Here is a 20,920-nt window from a genome sequence, read left to right as displayed (position 1 = left end):
CGGGATTATGGCGTCTGCCAATAGATAGATAGATAGCATATGCAACTGCATATTCTAGCCACTTATGAGCGCAATTGCATATTCCTACTTTTTTGTTTATTGATACGGCATATTCATTAAAATTTCCCGGGTATTATAATAACTTCTTCACCCCGTAATAATATTTAAAGTCATAGTATCCATCAGATCATATTGCATTGTATACTTCTTAATTGGCTGTGGTTGGGAAGGCCGTGACTTGATGGTCAGTAGACGGCAGCTGAATGAGATGGATTCGTGTATCACCACTTAACTCACCAGAGTCTGAGACGCATGCATTGCCTGTGACTAACATATATATATATATATATATATATATATATATATATATATATATATATATATATATATATATATATATATATATATATATAAACGTTGCCTCAGTCGCTGGTGGGGTTGGCCGCTCTTATATATTGTCTTCAATAACTTCTGTTCGCTGCGTCCTCTTCCTCCAGGCCTAACTGCCTCATTTCTTCCTGAATTCCATCTCTCCACCTAATCCTTTGTCTTCCCTTCGTTCTTCTCCCTTCCACTTGACTCCTCCATGCCACCTTCACAGGATCAACTTCCTCCATCCTTGTCACATGCCCATACCACGTCAAACGTGCCTCTCTTGCCTTCTCCACACCTGACACAACTCCTGCCTCTGCTCTGATGTCATCATTCCTCCTCCTCTCTCTCAGTGACACTCCCATCAGCCATCGCAACATCTGCATCTCTGTCCTCTCCTGCTGTTTCTCTTCATTCTTCCTCAATGCCCAGGCTTCTGCGCCGTACAGCAATATAATAGGAACTTTTGGAAGATGGCTTCAGGTCAATCCTTCTCTGCCTCACACACCCCTAAGGGAAGGGGTTTCCCAGTTTGGAGAGCACTGGTTTACAAGAACATTGCCAACCGAGTGCTAACCCAACATAGTCATTGGTACTGACACTTTCTATCAGTGACGTTTCTTTGCTCTTGGCTCAGTTAATAATATTTGTTTGTCCAAACAAATGTTAGAACGCGTAGTACTAGATTGATGCATGAAGTTTATCAGAAACTCAGTAGAATAGAATAGTTGGGTTGAGAAACACTTCATGTTTAAATGTAATGGGACAAATAAGTCCTTCTTCGACCTAATTCCCAGAGAGAATTATTATTCAGCTATGTTCTCCTCAACTGTGAGTTGTATGAGACAATAAGTATGTGATATTATCTCTAAGTGTGTGTGGAACGAGTGGGTGGAGAGGAGAACTGCCTTTCAAAATTTAATGCGTTTGGGTGAGAGTGTGTAATTCACAGTGTCGGTCAGCATAATGTGATTGCCTTGATCGTCAGCTCATAACCCTGCAGGAAGTGAGCTGAGAGCTCATACAGTCCGATCTAGGGCAAGGCTATGACCTTCACACACGCCCACAACCATTCCCTCCCTCAAGTGGAACAGTAACCTCCCACTTTGTTAGTGAAACTTTTCACACCCGATCCGGCGTGAACCCCAGTTCTACTATACCCTTTCTCAGGAAACATGAGGGAGAGAATTTTACAAAGCCTTTGCCAAAATCGGAACACGAGTGACCGTGTGAAGGATTAAGAGGTCCCCTCGGGATTCTGGACCTTCCTCCTTCCCTCTTCCGTTTTCTTTCCTCTACACACACACACACACACACACACACACACACACACACACACACACACACGACGCTTAAATAATAAAACAATGTGTAGCCTCTATTTATCCATCAGTGCCAAGATATCGGTCCATATGAGGAGGGATGTAGGATGGGAGTGGCCCGGGTCGGAATGTGGGGAGGGTTAGGGTAAGGAAACCAATGAAATAGCCATGAAAGATGAAGAAAAATTATTTTATCTTATTTTATTGTTTTATTACTATTCTTTAAGAAAAAACATAAACTGATTTACAATAGTATTACTGATCGAAGGATCAACAGTAGCATTTCCTTTATAAATATTCATTATATTCTAAAATTTACATTGAAAATACAATCTCTCTCTCTCTCTCTCTCTCTCTCTCTCTCTCTCTCTCTCTCTCTCTCTATCTATCTATCTATCTAACTATCTATCACTCGATATTCATGTCTCCCTCATCTAAACCTTCTTCTTCACTGGTGGAATCCCCCTCCCCCCATCCCATTAATCCGATCCCTCCTCTTCCCTAGGCTACTCAGCTATCACTATGAAAACACACACACACACACACGCACACACACACACACACACACGACGCTTAAGTAATAAAACAATGTGAAGCCTCTATTTATCTATCAGTGCCCAGCAGGGGCGTACCAAGGAATTTTCCAAGGGGGGGGCCCCATTTACCAGTTTCCTGAAGTTTACATATAAGTTTTATAGTTCTAAGTTGTATATATATATATATATATATATATATATATATATATATATATATATATATATATATATATATATATATATATGTATATATATATACAGTATATATATATATATATATATATGTATATATATATACAGTATATATATATGTATATATATATATATATATATATATATATATATATATATATATATATATTTGGTAGGTCGTCAGTTATTTAAACAAACGTGTTTGTTTATATTTATCGTTTTAACAAAGCAACAAAGAACAAGCCATTCAGTCTCAACCCTATTCTGTCCATATTTCTAATCGCGGCACAAAGACGGAGAGAAACAAGGGACAGGTGAAGTGGGAAGTCCTTAGGGAGAGGGAAGGAATGTTGGGTAAGGAAATAGAGTCACAATGGGAAAGGGATTGCCGATCCCAGCTCAGGTGTGTGTGTGCGTGTGTGTGTGTGTGTGTGTGTGTGTGTGTGTGTGTGTGTGTGTGTGTGTGTGTGTGTGTGTGTGTGTGTGTGTGTGTGTGTGTGTGTGATGCGACAATTCTGCGAAGACATGCCATATCAAACGCGTCCATGCTGTCCACCACGTGCGACATCCCAATACAACACAACACAATGTGCGACACAACAACACAACACAACACAACGTGCGTCACCACAACACAACGTGCGACACCACAACACAAAGTGCGACATCACAACTGAACACAACACAACGTGCGACACCACACCACAACATAACACAACACAACAGAACGTGCGACACAACAACACAACACAACACAACGTGCGACACCACGACACAACACAACACAACACAACGTGCGACATCACAATACAACAGAACACAATGTGCGACACCACACCACAACATAACACAACACAACGCAACACAACACAACATAACACAACACAACATAACACAACACAACACAATGTTCGACACAACAACACAACACAACGTGCGACACCACAGCACAACACAACACAACGTGCGACACCACAGCACAACACAACACAACGTGCGACATCACAATACAACACAACACGACGTGCGACACCACACCACAACCAGGCTTGGGTTCGAGTACATTTTTCTGTACTCGAGTTCAAGTACGATTACATTACGGTATCACGAATCCAAGTACAAGTACAAGTACTCCGTTTTATAGCTGAACACGAGTCCAAGTACGAGTACATTTGTGCACTCGAATCCAAGTACGAGTACATTTTACTGATTTAACCTCAATTGCTTTCAGAAGTTTATTGTGTGTATGTAGGTATATAATGTCCAGGCAGCTGTTTTTCGCTCCTTGCAATTAGTACCAAGGTGCTAACATATTAAAAGTAGCTTATCAGGAGTTAGTGGGCGTGGCTGTAATACCACTTGACCTCATTGACTCACCAACCCAGGCCATCTGGCCTCTCCAAGGACACACCACTGTTACCCTCACCACTTTTATATATCATGGTTGTACTCGAAAGTACTCGTAAAATTGTCGAGTACTTTGAGTCCGAGTACAAATACAAGTACAAGTACTAAGGAAATTTTAAACCCGAGTACAAGTACAAGTACTAAGGAAATTTTAAACCCGAGTACAAGTACAAGAACATTATATTGTGTACTTAAGTACGAGTACGAGTACGAGTCCATGTACTCGGACCCAAGCCTGACCACAACATAACACAACACAACACAACGTGCGACACCACAGCAAAACACAACACAAAGTGCGACACCACAACTGAACACAACACAGCGTGCGACACCACGACACAACACAACACAACACAACGCAACACAGCGTACGACATCAATACAACACAACACAACGTGCGACACCACACCACAACATAACACAACACAACACAACACAATCTGCAACACAACAACACAACACAATACAACGTGCGACACCACAACACAACACAACACAACGTGCGACACCACAACACAACACCACACCACACCAACACATAACATGAATGCACCAAGCTATATTGCTTATAAAGGTATCTATATTTTGATGACATGTATAATAAGTACGTACCTTGTAAGTCCGTTGATGAAATGGGAATATGGATATCCAGCTCTGATTGAACTTACAGATTCTTGATGACAGGCGAATCAAGCTCAAAAAAAAAAAAAAAAGGAAAATAAAAGGAATAATATGCTATTAAATCTAAATATACAACGAATAATTGGTCCAATATTTTTCGTTTATTTTTAGCGCTTTGTAACAAAAAAAAAAAAAAAAGTTGCATCCAAAAACAGGAACCGCAGTTCATATTGACCTGTGAGCATAGCGGGTCACTTATACCCATTCATTCATTGTGTGTGTGTGTGTGTGTGTGTGTGTGTGTGTGTGTGTGTGTGTGTGTGTGTGTGTGTGTGTGTGTGTGTGTGTGTGTGTGTGCCTCTTGCCCTCAGGCCTTGTCCCTGGCCAGCCTGTATTCCCACAGGTCGTTAAATCAGATGCCTTCGGCCTTTGACAGTGACTTTGGAGTAAAATAGACGATATTCTACCCTCGTCTTTCCTGAGACAGACTATAGATGGCAGGCGAAAGCATTACCATTACGCCAGTTGGTGTGTGTGTGTGTGTGTGTGGGGAGGGGGGTGCTGGTTAGAACAATTGTGTGGACGGGGCGACCAATACTGCTAGCAAATTGTATATATTTCATTACGAAAATTTCGTAAAACGTTAGGTGCATGCACAATTTGTAGCAATGCAAATCATACATAGTGCTGGGAATTTTGTGTGAGTGTCGTGTGTATTTTATCAAATATATCACCATTTTAATAGCGATATTATGCCCGTATTCACTTTAGATGACAACTGAAAAATAGACTGATTGTATCTTATTCCTGACAACTGAAAGGTTATGAATGTGACTGTATGTATTCTACTGCGTGTGTCAAAGAGAGAGAGAGAGAGAGAGAGAGAGAGAGAGATCATGCACGTTTAATACTTGTAGAATCACACACGTATGCACATAAGCATAAAGTTATATAGGCCTAACGACCATCATCCACTCACTTGATGTAGTGCTGCCTACTTATTCCTTAGCCTTTATCATTCTTTTCCTGTGCCTGTCCTCCTCTCTTCCTATTTCTCCCATCTTTCCTGTCAATCTTATTGCTTTTCTTTCCTTTACATGTGGCTTTACATTGAGTGACAAACCAAATGGTTTCCTGTAAACCAGGAAACCATTTACAACGCTGGGTGGTAACCATACAACCAAACCATACGTGCTCCCTACTGTCAACAAGTGGGTTGGTGGAGGGTTAGTGCCCCTTCCCGTAAAACAAATAACAAAGTCAAATGGCCGCCCCTTACGGGATTGTGGCGTCTGGAAATAGATAGATAGATAGATAGAGAAGATATGATGGACTGGCCCCTAAGAAAGTGTTCACTGGAATATGCTTAAATTTATGGTCTGTTATGAAAGCCAGGCTCATCCATCCGTTAGCAGGGTAAGTCCCTATGCGACTAGGAAATAATAACAAATTACTCCGTCAGTCAAAAGGATGTATTTTCCTTATTCTGCCAGCTTTCGGTCTTCCGATAACAGTAGCTGACTAATACAGATATAAAACTGACTATTACAGGATGTTAGAGTCGGTATTCAATACAAGTTCCAATGAAAGTTACTGTATCTTTGTTAGGCAACTTGCATGAGCAGCAGCTGAAATCAGTTCTAAAAATTTGTATCATCTCGGTCAACAATAGAAAGCTTTCCGATGAGGGAAGGGAATGACGGAGGCGAAGGATAAGGTTACGTATTGGCGATACCTGTTTGCTTAGGTATTGATCATATTCCACTAAATACTGAACCATCATTAGCAGCCTGTTGCCAATACCTCTTATTATTAACAGAAAAATCGTATTGGAATTATTATCTACGCAGAATTTGTTGACATTTAATGGCTACTTAACCTCTCCCTTATGCACACCTACCCCCACCACCACCCCTCCTCTCCCCCATCATTTACCTTCCCCGCAACTCCCACCCCCTGCTTCACCCCCAGCACTGTTACCAGATCATTTCTACCTGTCGCTGCTGCTGCCATCTACATAGTGTCCGGCGCGGAAATTTCTCCAGCTGTACGTTACTTTGGAGCATTCCGAGGGACAAAAGCAGTCCTGTCTCTTGACGATTTCGGCGTTAAGCAAAGTTTAATTTTCATATGAAAAATTATGCAGATATTCTTCAGAATTTTCCAGAACTTTTTTTTTTTTTTTTTTAAAGAAAACTAATATGGGTTTCATCAAATGCTGCAGCTAGAGGCTTGTATATAAGTGATGAATGTTGTCATACTCCAGTGTGCTTTAATAGTTTCTAGTAACTGTTTTACTGCATTTGTCGCACTAAGGCATATCTTAGGAAATTAGAACAACTGCTGGAGAATAACATCACGAAGAGCTTAAGCACGGTGCATTAATAGCTATCGCGGGAGAGATTTTAGAAAACAAATACGACTTCTGGTCTCAGCAGAGGTAGAACAACTTCCGTATTGAACTAGCCGGAGATCACTCGCAACTCTGGAGTTACTGACATGGCCATTAAACGGTAACTTATTCCCTAGTCCCCATTTTCCTTCCACTGATTAGAAATATGGGGGAAGATTAAAATTGCGAGGAACAGCTGAACTAGAGCAAAGTACCTAATGAAACGCAAGAATAAAATAACACAATATATTTATACATACAATATACTACTTATTCACAATCCACATCACTATATACTAGTAACACTCCTGTATTAATTAAAGCCTATCCTACTTCAGAAGTGAAATAAATACCTCTTATTTGGAGAGTTAATGAACCAGACTCCTCAGGATAAGTATTCCAAGCCAATTTCAATCTATTTTAATCATTCTGTCTTCATTTACGGGTATTACTTCGTTATTCTTAATCTGTTAAATAAAAATGTGTTTTACTCGAATTATTAGGGCCATTATATATATATATATATATATATATATATATATATATATATATATATATATATATATATATATATATATATATATATATATATATTGTTACATAGCCTATGATTTCATCATCCTTTGTGTAATTTTAACGCACAGTATGCTGCATGTTTGACCACGAGCGTGTTCTGCCTCAGTCCCCCCCTTCTACCGTTATAGTAGAGTAAGTCGTTCTTTCTGTTGTTCAGAGCGGGATTGTCAACTCTTTGTCCCCATGGCTTCATTTGCGCGTCCTTCTTACAAGTTGTATCAAGCTCTGCTGGCCCCTATATAATGAGCTCAGTCTCTGCATCATTGCCACTTAGATCTACTCCTCATTTTGTTCACATCTCTGTCCTCCCTGTACCGTTATTATTATTGTGAGTGCTCCGGAAGTCTCCAACCATCTAGCAGCTGTGTAATTTGAGTATAACTGTTATTGCATTTTTTCCTTGTACTGTATAGCATAAGGTGTTGATTTGTAGGCCTAGTGAGTTTTTTTTTGTAATTTATGTAGGATTCATTTTGTCAGCCAGTTTTAATATTATTTTGTATCTGTAATAATTTATCTTGCATTAACTGAGCATTACCCAGTGTATTTTCATTTTATCAGGGCTGACTTAGGTAAATTTACTCTTGCTAATTTCATGTTAATAGACGCTATTGCAGTTAACCATATATTTAACCTGTTTTTTGCCATTACATTATCCTTATGAGTCCTGAATGTTTTGTTGTTAGTTTGATCATTAAACTTTAACTTGTAATTTTACCTAACTCTTTTGTTTTGAACCTGGAACTTTACGGGACAGTAGTGATTTTTAGTATTCTCACTTAAAGTGTACATTATCTTTCTCTGTTCCGTACCAATATATATATATATATATATATATATATATATATATATATATATATATATATATATATATATATATATATATATATATATACAGAGAGAGAGAGAGAGAGAGAGAGAGAGAGAGAGGGAGAGAATGTGTGTATGTGCTGTATATATAAAATAAACTCAATAGTGGCAGACTGACGTCATCTCATTGCAGGAAATGTGGAAGGGCGGCCACCGGCGAATTTTTATTTATTTATATATATACATATTTTTCTCCCCTTGAGGGCGTCCCCCCCAGATGGTGGCGCCCTAGGCGCCTGCCTATATGGCCTATGCCAAATCTCTCTCTCTCTCTCTCTCTCTCTCTCTCACACACACACACACACACACACGTGAAGATGGCCTGTGCAGTAGAGCCAGGATTCCGAGGGCTTGAACGGTGTGTGAACGAGTCTCTGGTCCATTTCACTGAGCATGTATATTATAATGATTCGATTTCTGTATGTTGGTCTGTTACCGTAACCCAGCAAGAACGGCGCATATAACGCAAATTTTTCTTAGATCAAGATACCGTTAAAATGCTCTAACTTGAATAAAATAGTTTCCAGGTCAATCGAGCCACCGGTTCCCGAGTTATGACTCATTTCTGGCTTTTTGTTTCAAATTAATATTTGCTTTTAGTGCGGAGGATGGATTCATCCTTGGTCCAGCGTTGAAATTAACAGCATAACTCGGGAGAAGAGTGACGTGTGGTACTGTTAATATGCTCTAACTTGAAGAATAAAAAAATTTTCAGTCCAATTGTGCCACCAGTTCTCGAGTTATGACTCATATCTGAAGATAGGAAGTGACTTAATATCACGCGGAGGCCGCCGAAGGCGGCTTCTCAGCGAGTGTTATGAATAGTTTTTCCTCTATGAGGCTTTCTCATTCCCTGGCCTGTATTCTTATCGATTAAGGTGGCTCCCTAGCACCTCTTCCTTAGCGATTTATTTTTGAATAGGGCTGGCTAATATATTTCTGCTTGTACTTTTTGCAGAGTATGGCGATATTTGAATAACTTTAACAAATCACAAGCGGGTGGTAAGATGTAATAATGTAAATAAATCGCTTAGAATGAGGTGTCAGGGAGGTTCCTTACCCGACAAGAATGCAGGCTCCTATCTCAGCCCATACGTAGGTGGGAAAAAAAAAAACACATAAATAAGGATAATGGTGACGAAACATTACAGTTATTTCCATTACACAAAATTTAACCTGCGCGGGACTCCATGGCACATATTCTCATGGCTTATGGAGGCTCGGCAACACATTTTCCTAAGAGATTTTTTTCGTCTATTACACCTTACTATCCTCTTCTGTGTTTTATAAATCCCTCCAACATCGCCATACTCTGTATAAATCACGTAAAAAAGAATATCAACCAGCCGTATCCCATAATAAATAGCTAGGGAAGAAGTGTTAGAGTGCCTCCTTAACCGACGAGAATAAGAACCCAGGTCTGTCTCTCACGTAGTAGGAAGAGACAAGATGAAAACTGATGTGCTCAGTGAAAAGGTTAGGTTGAGAAGCTACTGGTGGAAGAGGAAGTAACTGAGTAGAAGAGAGATTGATGTTGGTGCCTCCTGAGAGAGAGAGAGAGAGAGAGAGAGAGAGAGAGAGAGAGAGAGAAAGTGAGAGAGAGACACACACACACATACACAGACAGAGACAGAGACAGAGAATTAAGTTCAGAAGGAAGAACCCAAGCTGAAACTGAAATAAAACAGTAAAAAGAGGAAGGGGAGAAGACGAAAGGGAATAAGAAATGGTAGAGGGAAGAGCAGGAAAAAGAATCAAGAGATGAATATGGGTAAAGGGAGAGGAAAAGCATGGCAACACACACACACACACACACACACACACACACACACACACACACACACACGCAAACGAGTGAAAGAGAGAGAGAGGGGGGGGGGAGAATAATGGGAACAGTATGAATTTGGAAAATAATAGTATATACGAGGAGGAAAATTAGGGGAAAAAAAAAAAAGGCAAAACTATAAGAGCACTCAGTGGAGCGCATCTCTCCGACAAGGGCAACGTTAATTTCCAAACCACTCTTCATAATGGGTTAGGTTTTCTCATCACTAATTAGGATTTCTCACAAAGTGTGTTCAGGATCCAAAATCTGTAATACGATCCGGATCGGTCCCAAAAGTTAATCGATCATTCCCTGGGACACGGGCTATCTACCCACCAAATTTGATCCAAATCTCTCTCTTAGTTTTTTTCAGTAATCCTGATAACAGACAAAACAAATAACAAAAAAGCAAACAAACAGGGGTGAAAACATACTCTTCTTGTCGGAGAGAACAAAAGGCAACATTTAAGTCAACAAAAATAAGACAATACTTTCATCTAAGGGAAGAAATTTTGAAGGAGAGACACCTTATAAAAATATTATAGGAGTAATAGCAGTAGTAGTAGCAGTAGTAGTAGTAGTAGTAGTAGTAGTAGTTCCTGTAGTAGTAGTAGTAGTAGTTTCAACCCCAGGCATATGTGAACGTGAACTCAGTGGACTGCAGGCTGAAGTTACCCTTTTCCTGCAGTCCACCATTCTCCTTTCGGGGGACAGGGCGGCAGTTGATGGACGTGAGCATAACCTGGTAGTGGAGTTGTCCGGCGCCCCCCACCAGCACCATTATGGAAAGTGAAGGAATAAAGTGTAGGGATAGAAAAATGAAGGAGATGAGGGAGGGAGGTGACGAGGAAATGAAGGAGAGAGGTGAGGGTGAAATGAGCGAGGGAGGTGAGGGTGAAATGTGGGGGACGTGGGGAATTTGTGGAAAAATTGTGAAAAACGGCGGGAGGGGAGGAGTGGGTGGTGGACGAGGTGATTGTAAAAAATGAGAGAGAGAGAGAGAGAGAGAGAGATATCCAGTATTCTGTTCTAGCTAATCCCTAAGGAATTTATTTAGCGGCGAATGAGTCGTAGGAGCCTCAGTCTTACCACAGAGTTGAAGTAAGGCGGCTGGGAGAAGGAGAGGGAGACCGAGAACGAGATGAAGAGATAGTGTGCGAGGCCAGGCAAGGGAAGGGTGGTGTAAAGATCCTTACTGAGTAGGGACATAAATGCCTAGAGATCCTTTTATCCAGGCCACCCCTCACAGGAAGCTGAGTCAGACAATTGAGGAAGTGATAAGGTATTAGAATCACATTATCTAATATAAGTGTGTGTGTGTGTGTGTGTGTGTGTGTGTGTGTGTGTGTGTGTGTGTGTGTGTGTGTGTGTGTAGCGTAGCTGAAACTGGAAGAAGGATGTCGATGGAACTGTCAAAATGGTCACAGTTGGGTCAGATTCGCCCGTTTTAATTTCATGTCGATTATAAATTTCTGAAGGCGTCTTTTGACCTGTAATTGTGCCCATAACTTGGACTGCATCGGGGATTTTCCCTGGATCTTATTTCTCATATGTCGACGCATGATCGTTGGTTTTGAGCAAAGTGAAACGCGTTACAGAAGCGACTCTCATTTGGGTAAGTGCTGAGCGGCCTGATAATACCGGAAAACTATTGTACGACCATTAAGCTTGCATTGATTGTGAGAATAAACAAGAAAACGGAAACGTACGATAGCAACACCCACCCCAACACGTCTAAGAAAGTGTCTCTTGTCTTTGGACACACCCTTCAGACACACCCAAGATGCAAACCACTTACAATTCAGACGCACCCCAGATACAGGCCACATTCACCTCAGACACACCCGAGATGCAAACCATATGCACCTCAGATACAGCCTAGATGCAAACCACATACACTTCACACGCACCTCAGATGGAGGCCACAAGCACCTCAGACACACCCCAGATGCAAACCACATAGGTTACACCGCAGACACACACCAGACACGCCACTGTGAGTGCAGCAAAAATCAATGGAAGTGAAATTATGATGCTTATGAAACTCTACGGTTGCAACTCGTCACCTCATAAACGTACAGTGAGTCAGTGATTGAATGACACAGTTAATGACACACATTAAGTTTGGCTGCCCTTGCCAGCTCAGTAAACACTTTCTGCCCGATGTGGACCCTCTTCAGGTACAGTATCAATATCTGGGTATGATTACGCCAAGTGAACATCTGATGGCACTGAGATATAAACACATAACGAGTGTTCTACCTATTACACAACCTCATTCTCGTGAGCTGCGAGAACGGCTGGGTCAGCTTTGTCAGTATCTACCCTGAGTCATTTTCTACTTCACATAGGCTTGCCCTTTTAATGCTTTATAGGGCACGCTGTAATACGTCTACTGATTGTGTGGTTGATTACTAATTTCGTGAGGTAGTGAAAATGCCTTACCTCCTCAAAAGAGCAGACTGAGCTGTCACCGCAACACACAAGACTGGAGAGTGCACTGTATGGACGACACTTATTATTACTGAATTTACCCTGCCAGAGACGTAATGCAAGAAGCTCTCATTAGCCGAAAGAGCACAAGCTAGAGGAAGCAAAGAGTAAAGAAAACAAAAACACCGAACAGAAGATTGAGAAGAGTAAAAAAAAAAAAAATCGCTAATAAGCCAGGAATAACAATGAGCCAGAAAAAAAAGGAGAAAAGATAGGACAAAAATAATTTAGAATCAGAAGAAGGAGAGAAAACAGAAAAGAGAATATTAAAAAGCCACCGATCAGGGGCACGTAAAAGACGCGATAAAGGAAAAGTTCGTAAAAAGAGATGCCAAAGAAGAAAACGGTAAAAAGTGGCGCCATAGAAGAAAATCGTGTTAAAAGATATGCCACAGAAGAAAATTGTATTAAAAAGACTCAGCAGAGGAAGATGGAGTCAAAAGAGACGCGGTAGAGGAAGATGGAGTCAAAAAGAGACGCAGTAGAGTGAAATCGTGTTAGAAGCCATGCGGTAGAGGAAAACCGCGTTAAAAGAGACGCGATAGAGAAGAAAACCGCGTAAAAACACACGCGGTAAAGGAAAAGTGGGGAATGAGATGTAATGGGTAGTGGCGCAAAAATGGCTAACGACTGAGTACCCCCCTTAGCCCCATTCCCCTCCCTCCCTCCCCTCATTCTCAGAGACCAAAAAGGCAAAAACGGACGGTAATGAGATGTTTCTGATTAGTTACCAAATCTTGAAGGTGAGACGGATGGAGGTGTTAGGGATGAGGGGACGTGAGGATAAAGAAGAAGGGATGAGGTGAGATGAGAATAAGGGATGAGTTATGAGGGAAGGGGAAGATAAGGGTACAGTTTAAGGGAGAGAGAGGGGCGGAATTAGAGTAAGGAGAGGATGAGTGTATTATGGAATTGATTGGAAGGGGAGACGGATGGGTGTTAGGGATGAAGATAGTTGAGGATAATGGTACAGTAAAAGGGATGAGGATAGGTAATAACAGAAGTCATGGATTTGAGATATGGGTAGGCGAAGATAAGAATGACCTACAGTATAAGGGATAAGGATAGATGAGAAGAGGGGCAGAGGATGGCGGATAAGTAGAGGTAAGGATGAGAGTACAGCATTGGGGTGATTGAGAAATGAGGATGAAAGTGTGGAGAGTACAGGCTTCCTGTCACCTTTTCTTTAGCTATTTATTTTCAGTATTACACCTTATTTTCCTGAATTTATACCGATTCCATGACGACATAGTTTGCACCAATTAGATACGAAGGGATATTGAGATGTACAGTAATGTCCAAAATAAATCGCCAAGCAAAAGTTGTTACGAAACAGAGCCACTTCGAATAAGAAAAGAGATGTGAAGATAGGAGGGGTTAAGGATGGTATATGGCACGCAGGAGGACTGCTGGGCCTCAGAGAACAGGTTGTTTATTCCAGGCCCAGGGTCTCTCTCTCTCTCTCTCTCACACACACACACACACACACACACACACACACACACACACACACACACACACACACACACACAAATACATACAAACATACATACATACATACATACATACACAAACATACATGCATACATCATACATACATACACAGACATACATGAACACAAGCACACATACACAAATACACACAAAACTCAAGTCTGAATGCAATCATCATCATCATCATCATCATCATCTCTATCACCTGTCCCAATCTCCACCTTCATCCTACACATAATAAAGGACTGGACTGGACTGGACAATAAGTAACCATCTTACTCCGCCGGGCAGTTTTTCGTCGCACCCATGCCCACCCCAGCAGACTGAGCCGTCCCCACACCACTTAGGATATTACCATGTGAGCGTCTACTGCAGCGCTATTTACGGACCTGCATTTATGTATATATATATATATATATATATATATATATATATATATATATATATAAAGGAAAATTTTGGCGCACTTCTTGAGGCTTTCTTCTAGGGCAAATTTAACGTGAAAATTACTATCACCGCTGACCCGATTCTCAGCCGCTACGGAGCTACAATTACTGATGACCTTATGGGCGAAAATGATCTGCCTCAGAATTAGCCCAGAAGGTCATCAGTAAATGTGGCTCTGTTAAGGCTGAGATTTGGACATGAGTTGATACCGCATTTTTCTTACTCAAAACTGGTGCTGGAGAGGGACGCCTTCGTGTGGTGGCACCAATATGATCTGGCTGCTCCACTGCCTGGTTGTACAAACGTCCCTTAACTACGTACTTCCTGGGCCCCCAGGTGAAGGCTGGTAGACTGCGAAAGGTCAATGTAAGCCTGTAGCCCACTGGGTTCACATTGCCTTTGAACCCTGAGCGAATACTACTACTACTACTACTACTCAGTTATCCTTCGAGCAACCTGAAGTATCTAAAAAATCTCAGGACACAGTCTGCGAGGGAAAAGGTCAACGTTCCATGCCCGCCATATTTCACGCCTTTGATGCACCTCTGGGAGTCTGTTTATTGTGGGGAGATGATGAAGATAATGATGGTGGTGGTGGTGGTGGTGGAGTGTGAGTGAAGGAGAAGGGTGATTATGATGATGTGATGAGAGAGAGAGAGAGAGAGAGAGAGAGAGAGAGAGAGAGAGGTGGGTTAGATACAGCCTTCATTAACACATTGAGAGCGACAGGGTTATCTAAAGTTATATTTAATCGCCTTAAGATGGATAGGATAGATTAAAAAATTCATAAGAGGAATTAATAGGAGAAAAGAATAAGCCCCCCTCCCGTCTCTCTCCCTCACACACACACACACACACACACACACACACACACATATCATCTCCCCTCACTCCTAATCCTTCGTCTCATACCGTCTTGGTCTCCCCGCTGCATTTCGTAAGTCTTCAATTGCCATGTCTCATCGTTTCTGAAATTGCAAACATCTGTCTTTTAATATATAGCACTCGTAAGTGTTTATCTGTGTTTTTATCTATTTATCGGCGTTTGTGGTTATCAATTTGTGTATCTGTCTAAATTTATCAGTGAATATTGCTAGCAGTTATCTCTTTCTGTCTCATATGTGTGTTTATTTCTCAGTATCTTCGTTTTCATCTGGATTTGTGTTTATCTGTTTGTGTATGTGTTATTTCTCTTATATCTTTTTATTTATCTATCTGTGTACCTTACTCTTTATCTGTGTTTGTGGCTATCTTTGTATCTATTTAAGCTTGTGCATTTATCTGAAGATAGATAGATAGATAGATTGATAGATAGATAGACAGATATATAGATAGATACAAGCATATATATATATATATATATATATATATATATATATATATATATATATATATATGTGTGTGTGTGTGTGTGTGTGTGTGTGTGTGTGTGTGCAACTGCTTGTCAATCTGCTTCTTTATCTTTCTGTGTATCAAAGAATTAAATGTCTATATGCATATCTATCAATCCACATTCCAGTAATAATTAGGCGTCTAGAATCACAGCATTGTAAGCGCCGCCACTAGTGAAATGGAGTTAGTGTTACCAGGCAACTCCCCAAACCCTGCTCTGTCTTGCCATGATAGATTTACGATTATGTGATCCCAGCAATAGGGTCGTTTTTTCTTATACAAAGTGTTGCTGTCAGACTCTCCCTGGATGGAGCGCTAGAATCACAAAAACGTAACACTAAATCCATTTCACCTGCGGCGGCGTTTACGATGTTGTGATTCTAGACGCCTCCTGATTTTGTGTTTTTGTGTATATATCTGTTTATCTATGTATCTAAATTTATTCAGTTATATAAGAAGATGGCAAGGAGGAAGGAAAAGGAGGAGGCAAAGAGACATGTAGGAAATTCAGTGGAAGAGAGAGAGAGAGAGAGAGAGAGAGAGAGAGAGAGAGAGAGATGTAATGGTATTGAAAAGGTTAAGTTGCTTCCACGTGTACACTTGGAACTGAATGATTATACTAAAGACTATTTTGTGTGTAATTTCCCGCTCCTCTCTCTCTCTCTCTCTCTCTCTCTCTCTCTCTCTCTCTCTCTCTCTCTCTCTCTCTCTCTCTCTCTCTCTGTCTGTCTGTCTGTCTGTCTGTCTCTGTCTCTGTCTGTCTCTGTCTCTGTCTGTCTCTCTCTCTCTCTCTCTCTCTCTCTTCTTTTATGGCCTTTCGATCCAATTTTTCTTCTTCTGTTTCTTCACTTATGTTCCTCTTTATTTACTTCTTTTTCGTCCTCCCGTCCTTCTCTTCCGGCTTCCTCTTTCATTTCTTCTTTAGCCCTCCTCTCTACCCTTCATCCCTCCTCCCTTCTTCCATGCTTTTTCCGTCCTATCTTCATCTTTCAACTGCAAAGTGAGCGAGACACGGTATTTCTCCAAGTAGGATGATCAGGATGAGGATAAAAAGTATGAGGATATGGAGGAGAAGGAGTACAAACTACAAAGGAAACCAAACAGGAACAGACCTAATAGCCTTTTGGAGGCTATTTCTAAGAAAAAGTTGTGACTATTATATCTAATTCTGTTAATTTGAAGATGAGGATCGTAAAGCAGGAAGGCTCCCCCCACCCAAAAGCTCCAGCTGAAGCCGGCAAGAAAGACTGAGAAGGACTATCATGTAGCATAGAAAACTTACCATGGAATTTTCACAGGAAAGACTGAAAAAAATAGCTATAATTTACACTAACTTAACTGCAAAGGAAACGTAATATAATCAGGTAATAACATTGCACTGCTGCTGCACTCTTCATGACGTGAGAGGGACATTACAAGAGAAGAAAGAGGAGGAAGTTGTTAGCGGAGATCGAATTATATGACAACGGGGAGCGTTCGGGAGTGCTTATGAAAACGAAATTTTTGATAGTGGTAAACCTCCACCAGCAATAGTTTTTACACAGGATGAGCCCATCAAGGACCACCCACACTCGAGGGGGAGAGTCCTAGGGGGTCCTGGCAAATGGTAGTATGCAGGGCCATAGTTGTTTACTTTGGAAGGAGAAATTTTGTACTGAGGTACTTTACACTTCCACCCAGCTCTGGATATAGGGAAGGTGGGACCCGGTCTAGAGGGTCCCGGGGGTCCCCTGCTGTGAAGAAAAGCAGTAGAGTATAGTTTGGCTACTCCTTTATTTCATTACCTTTTCTTCCTTCTTTCCCTCTTTTCTCCCTCATCCCTCTCTTTTGCCCCTTCCATCCATGTTTTTTCCCTCTAATCCCCCTTCCCATCCCCGCCATGCTCGCCGTGGCATCATGTAAATAAGGCAGGGACATTCATCTCCCACACCTGCTGCCCTGCTACACACACACACCTTTTTCACACTCACTTTTTGACAAGATCTCTCCCTCTTCTTCCCTGTCTCCTTCTTTCTTCCTTTCTCCCTCTTCATCCCCTTCTTCCCTGTTTCCTCCTTTCTTCCTTTCGTCCACTTCCCTCGTCTTTCTTTCTCCCTTTATTCCATTCTTCCTTTCTTACTCTTTTTCCTCATTTCTTCCTGTCTTACTGTTTTTCCTTCTTTCTTCCTTTCTTACTTTTTTTTCCTCTTTTCTTCCTTTCTTTCCTCCTTTCTTCCTTTCTCATTTCTTTTCCTTCTTTTTATTCTTTCTCCCTTTCCTGACTTTCTGTTATCGTCCTCCCTTCTTTTCCTTCTGACCCCCAAACCTTCTTCTCAATCTCTAGCCCAGCTTTTATTCCTCCAACCCCATTTTTCCTTCCTCCAAACCCTTCATTTCTTCATCAACTCCTTCTTTCCTTCCTCCGAACACCTCTTTCCTTCCTCCGAACACCTTTTTCTTCATCCGAACCCCATTTTTCTTCCTCCAAACCTCTCTTTTCTTCCTCCAAATCCCTTTTGTCTTCCTCCAAAATACTATCCACCCAGTTAACCTACATGCCTTATAACCAATCTCTCTCTCTCTCTCTCTCTCTCTCTCTCTCTCTCTCTCTCTCTCTCTCTCTCTCGTTTAGCAGGCATCTTATCCCTTTAGTCATAATTTTGTGTCTGAATACTCTCTCTCTCTCTCTCTCTCTCTCTCTCTCTCTCTCTCTCTCTCTCTCTCTCTCCGTTTTCTTCTGCGCCACCAAGCCAAGGCCGGAGAGCGTTATTGTTATTAAGAGGCGTTGCCGGGGCGACTTTAATATTATTATTCGCTTTCTGGTTGACGATACAATGGAGTGGAAGAGGGGAGAGGGAGGGAGGAGAGGGGAGAGGAAAGAGTGAGAGAGGGGAGGACAGGAGGAAAGGAGAGGGGGGAAATGAAGAGGGAAGAGGAGGAGAGGAGAGGGGGGGGGAAATGGAGAGGGAAGAGGACGAGAAGGGAGGGAGAAATGGAGAGGGAAGAAGAGAAGAAGAATGAGGGAGAGATGCTTGGAGGAGGATGAGGGAAGGAGAGGGGTAGAGGGAAAATGACGGAAAGGGTGAGAGATAATAAGGGATGGGAGAGAGAGAAGAGGAAGGGCTAAGGGGAAAGAGGGAAGGGGGAGAGGTAAAGGGAAGAGGCAGAGTGAGGGTAAAGGGAGGGGACTAGATAGGAGAGGGGAAGGAGGAGGGGGAAAGGGATGGATGGAGAGAGAAGAAAAATGGGGGAGGGGGAGGGGAAGGGGAGAGGGAAGGAGACAGAAGAAGAGAAGAGAGAGGGGGAGGAGAGAGAATGACATAAAAGAAGGGATGGATAACAAAAAAAAAAAAAAAACGAGAGATAATATAAAGCTTTCGTTTTTACTCTAACTTGGCCCAGACTTTCGTCCTTTTGCAGCTTATTTCACGTAGCTCAGTGGCAGAAAAAAGCAATACAACGGCTCTACGTCCTTTCCATAGTACTTCCTCCTGACAAGCATCCTATTCTGCTGTTAATCTATTTTTAAAACTCGACATTCAGGGTGCAGAGATGTCAATTTTATGCCAAGTTAGGGCAAAAAAGGTATAGTAATTTTTTTTTTTTAAGCCAATTCCGCTAGTCTGATCAGTTTAACTGGACGTAAAACTGCCATCTCTCCTTACTGCATACTGACCTGTAGAAAGAGATTAACAGTTCAGTATAGTGCTAGTCACGATGAAGTGCAATGGAAAGGATGTAGACCCATATTAATATATTTTTCTAACTAAAATCACGTGAAATCAGTTACTAAACGCGAAAACCTCCAACTAATAAAAATAATTTATCTTTAGGCTGATACTACCGTAACCTTCAGGGTAGGCGATTTACCACATTTCAACCTCGTCTGATGATTTTTTCCTGAGAGAGAGAGAGAGAGAGATTTCGTGATTTTAGCTGATGAGAGGAGGCAGAAGAGGAGAAGGAAATGGGGAACAGAACAGAGGGAAGGAAGTGAAAAAAAAAAAAAAGTGGGAGAGGGAGGAACAAGTAGGGGGAAAGGCAAAAGGAGAGGAGAGTCAAAGAAGTACAAAGGAAAGCAAACAGCAACAGACCTTATGGTCCTTTCGAGGCTGCTTGTTGCAGTGTAGTCTATGACTACGAGATCTAATTCTACATGCTGAAGAATAAGGGTAGTAAAGCAAGAAGGCTCCCCCGGCCTCCAAACCCTGAAGTTAAAATTGGCAGGAAAACATGAGGAAAACCACCATGCAGCATGGAAAAACTGACAGAAATTTCATAGGAAAGACTGAAAAGGAAAAGTTACACTCTATAATACTTTGTCTGTAAGCTACCAGTTTGAATAAAATGAAAAAGAAAGTTGTAAAGTAAAGAGAGAGGGAGAGGAAGAAGAGTGGAAAAAGAAAAGTGAAATGGGATAAGGTGAGGAGGGAGAAAGGAACCATATTTCCCTACTCTCTATGTTTTGTCATCATACTTCTCATCATTGTTACTACTCTTTCTCCCTTTACTCTGTCTTCGTTTGGTATCCTCTATCTCTCTCTCTCTCTCTCTCTCTCTCTCTCTCTCTCCAGGGTACATATTAGGACCAGGCCAGCCAGATGCCAGTAAAAGAGGACGAGTTTGTGTGTGTGTGTGTGTGTGTGTGTGTGTGTGTGTGTGTGTGTGTGTGTGTGTGTGTGTGTGTGTGTGTGTGTGTGTGTGTGTAGTTAAGTATGGCTACGATATAGCCTAACTTAGGAACACACACACACACACACACACAAGCACACGAAAAAAATCTAAAATAGTGAGCTAAAATTGGTTACATTGCAGACTTTCAGTGTACAGAAAAAAGTGATAGAAAGTCCGTTAATAAGGAACATAATTTTCATTGTTATCATCATCATCAATTATAATCCTCATCATCTTCACCATTACAAGCATTATCCTCCTCCTCCTACCCATCACCATCATCAATGTCCTAATCCAATTCTCATTATCTATATCTACGTAACA

This window comes from Coenobita brevimanus, chromosome 28 (genome assembly GCF_032717465.1).
Source record: "Coenobita brevimanus isolate Jiangsu-jjx chromosome 28, ASM3271746v2, whole genome shotgun sequence".
Classification (NCBI taxonomy): domain Eukaryota; kingdom Metazoa; phylum Arthropoda; class Malacostraca; order Decapoda; family Coenobitidae; genus Coenobita; species Coenobita brevimanus.
This window is presented reverse-complemented; position numbering follows the sequence as displayed.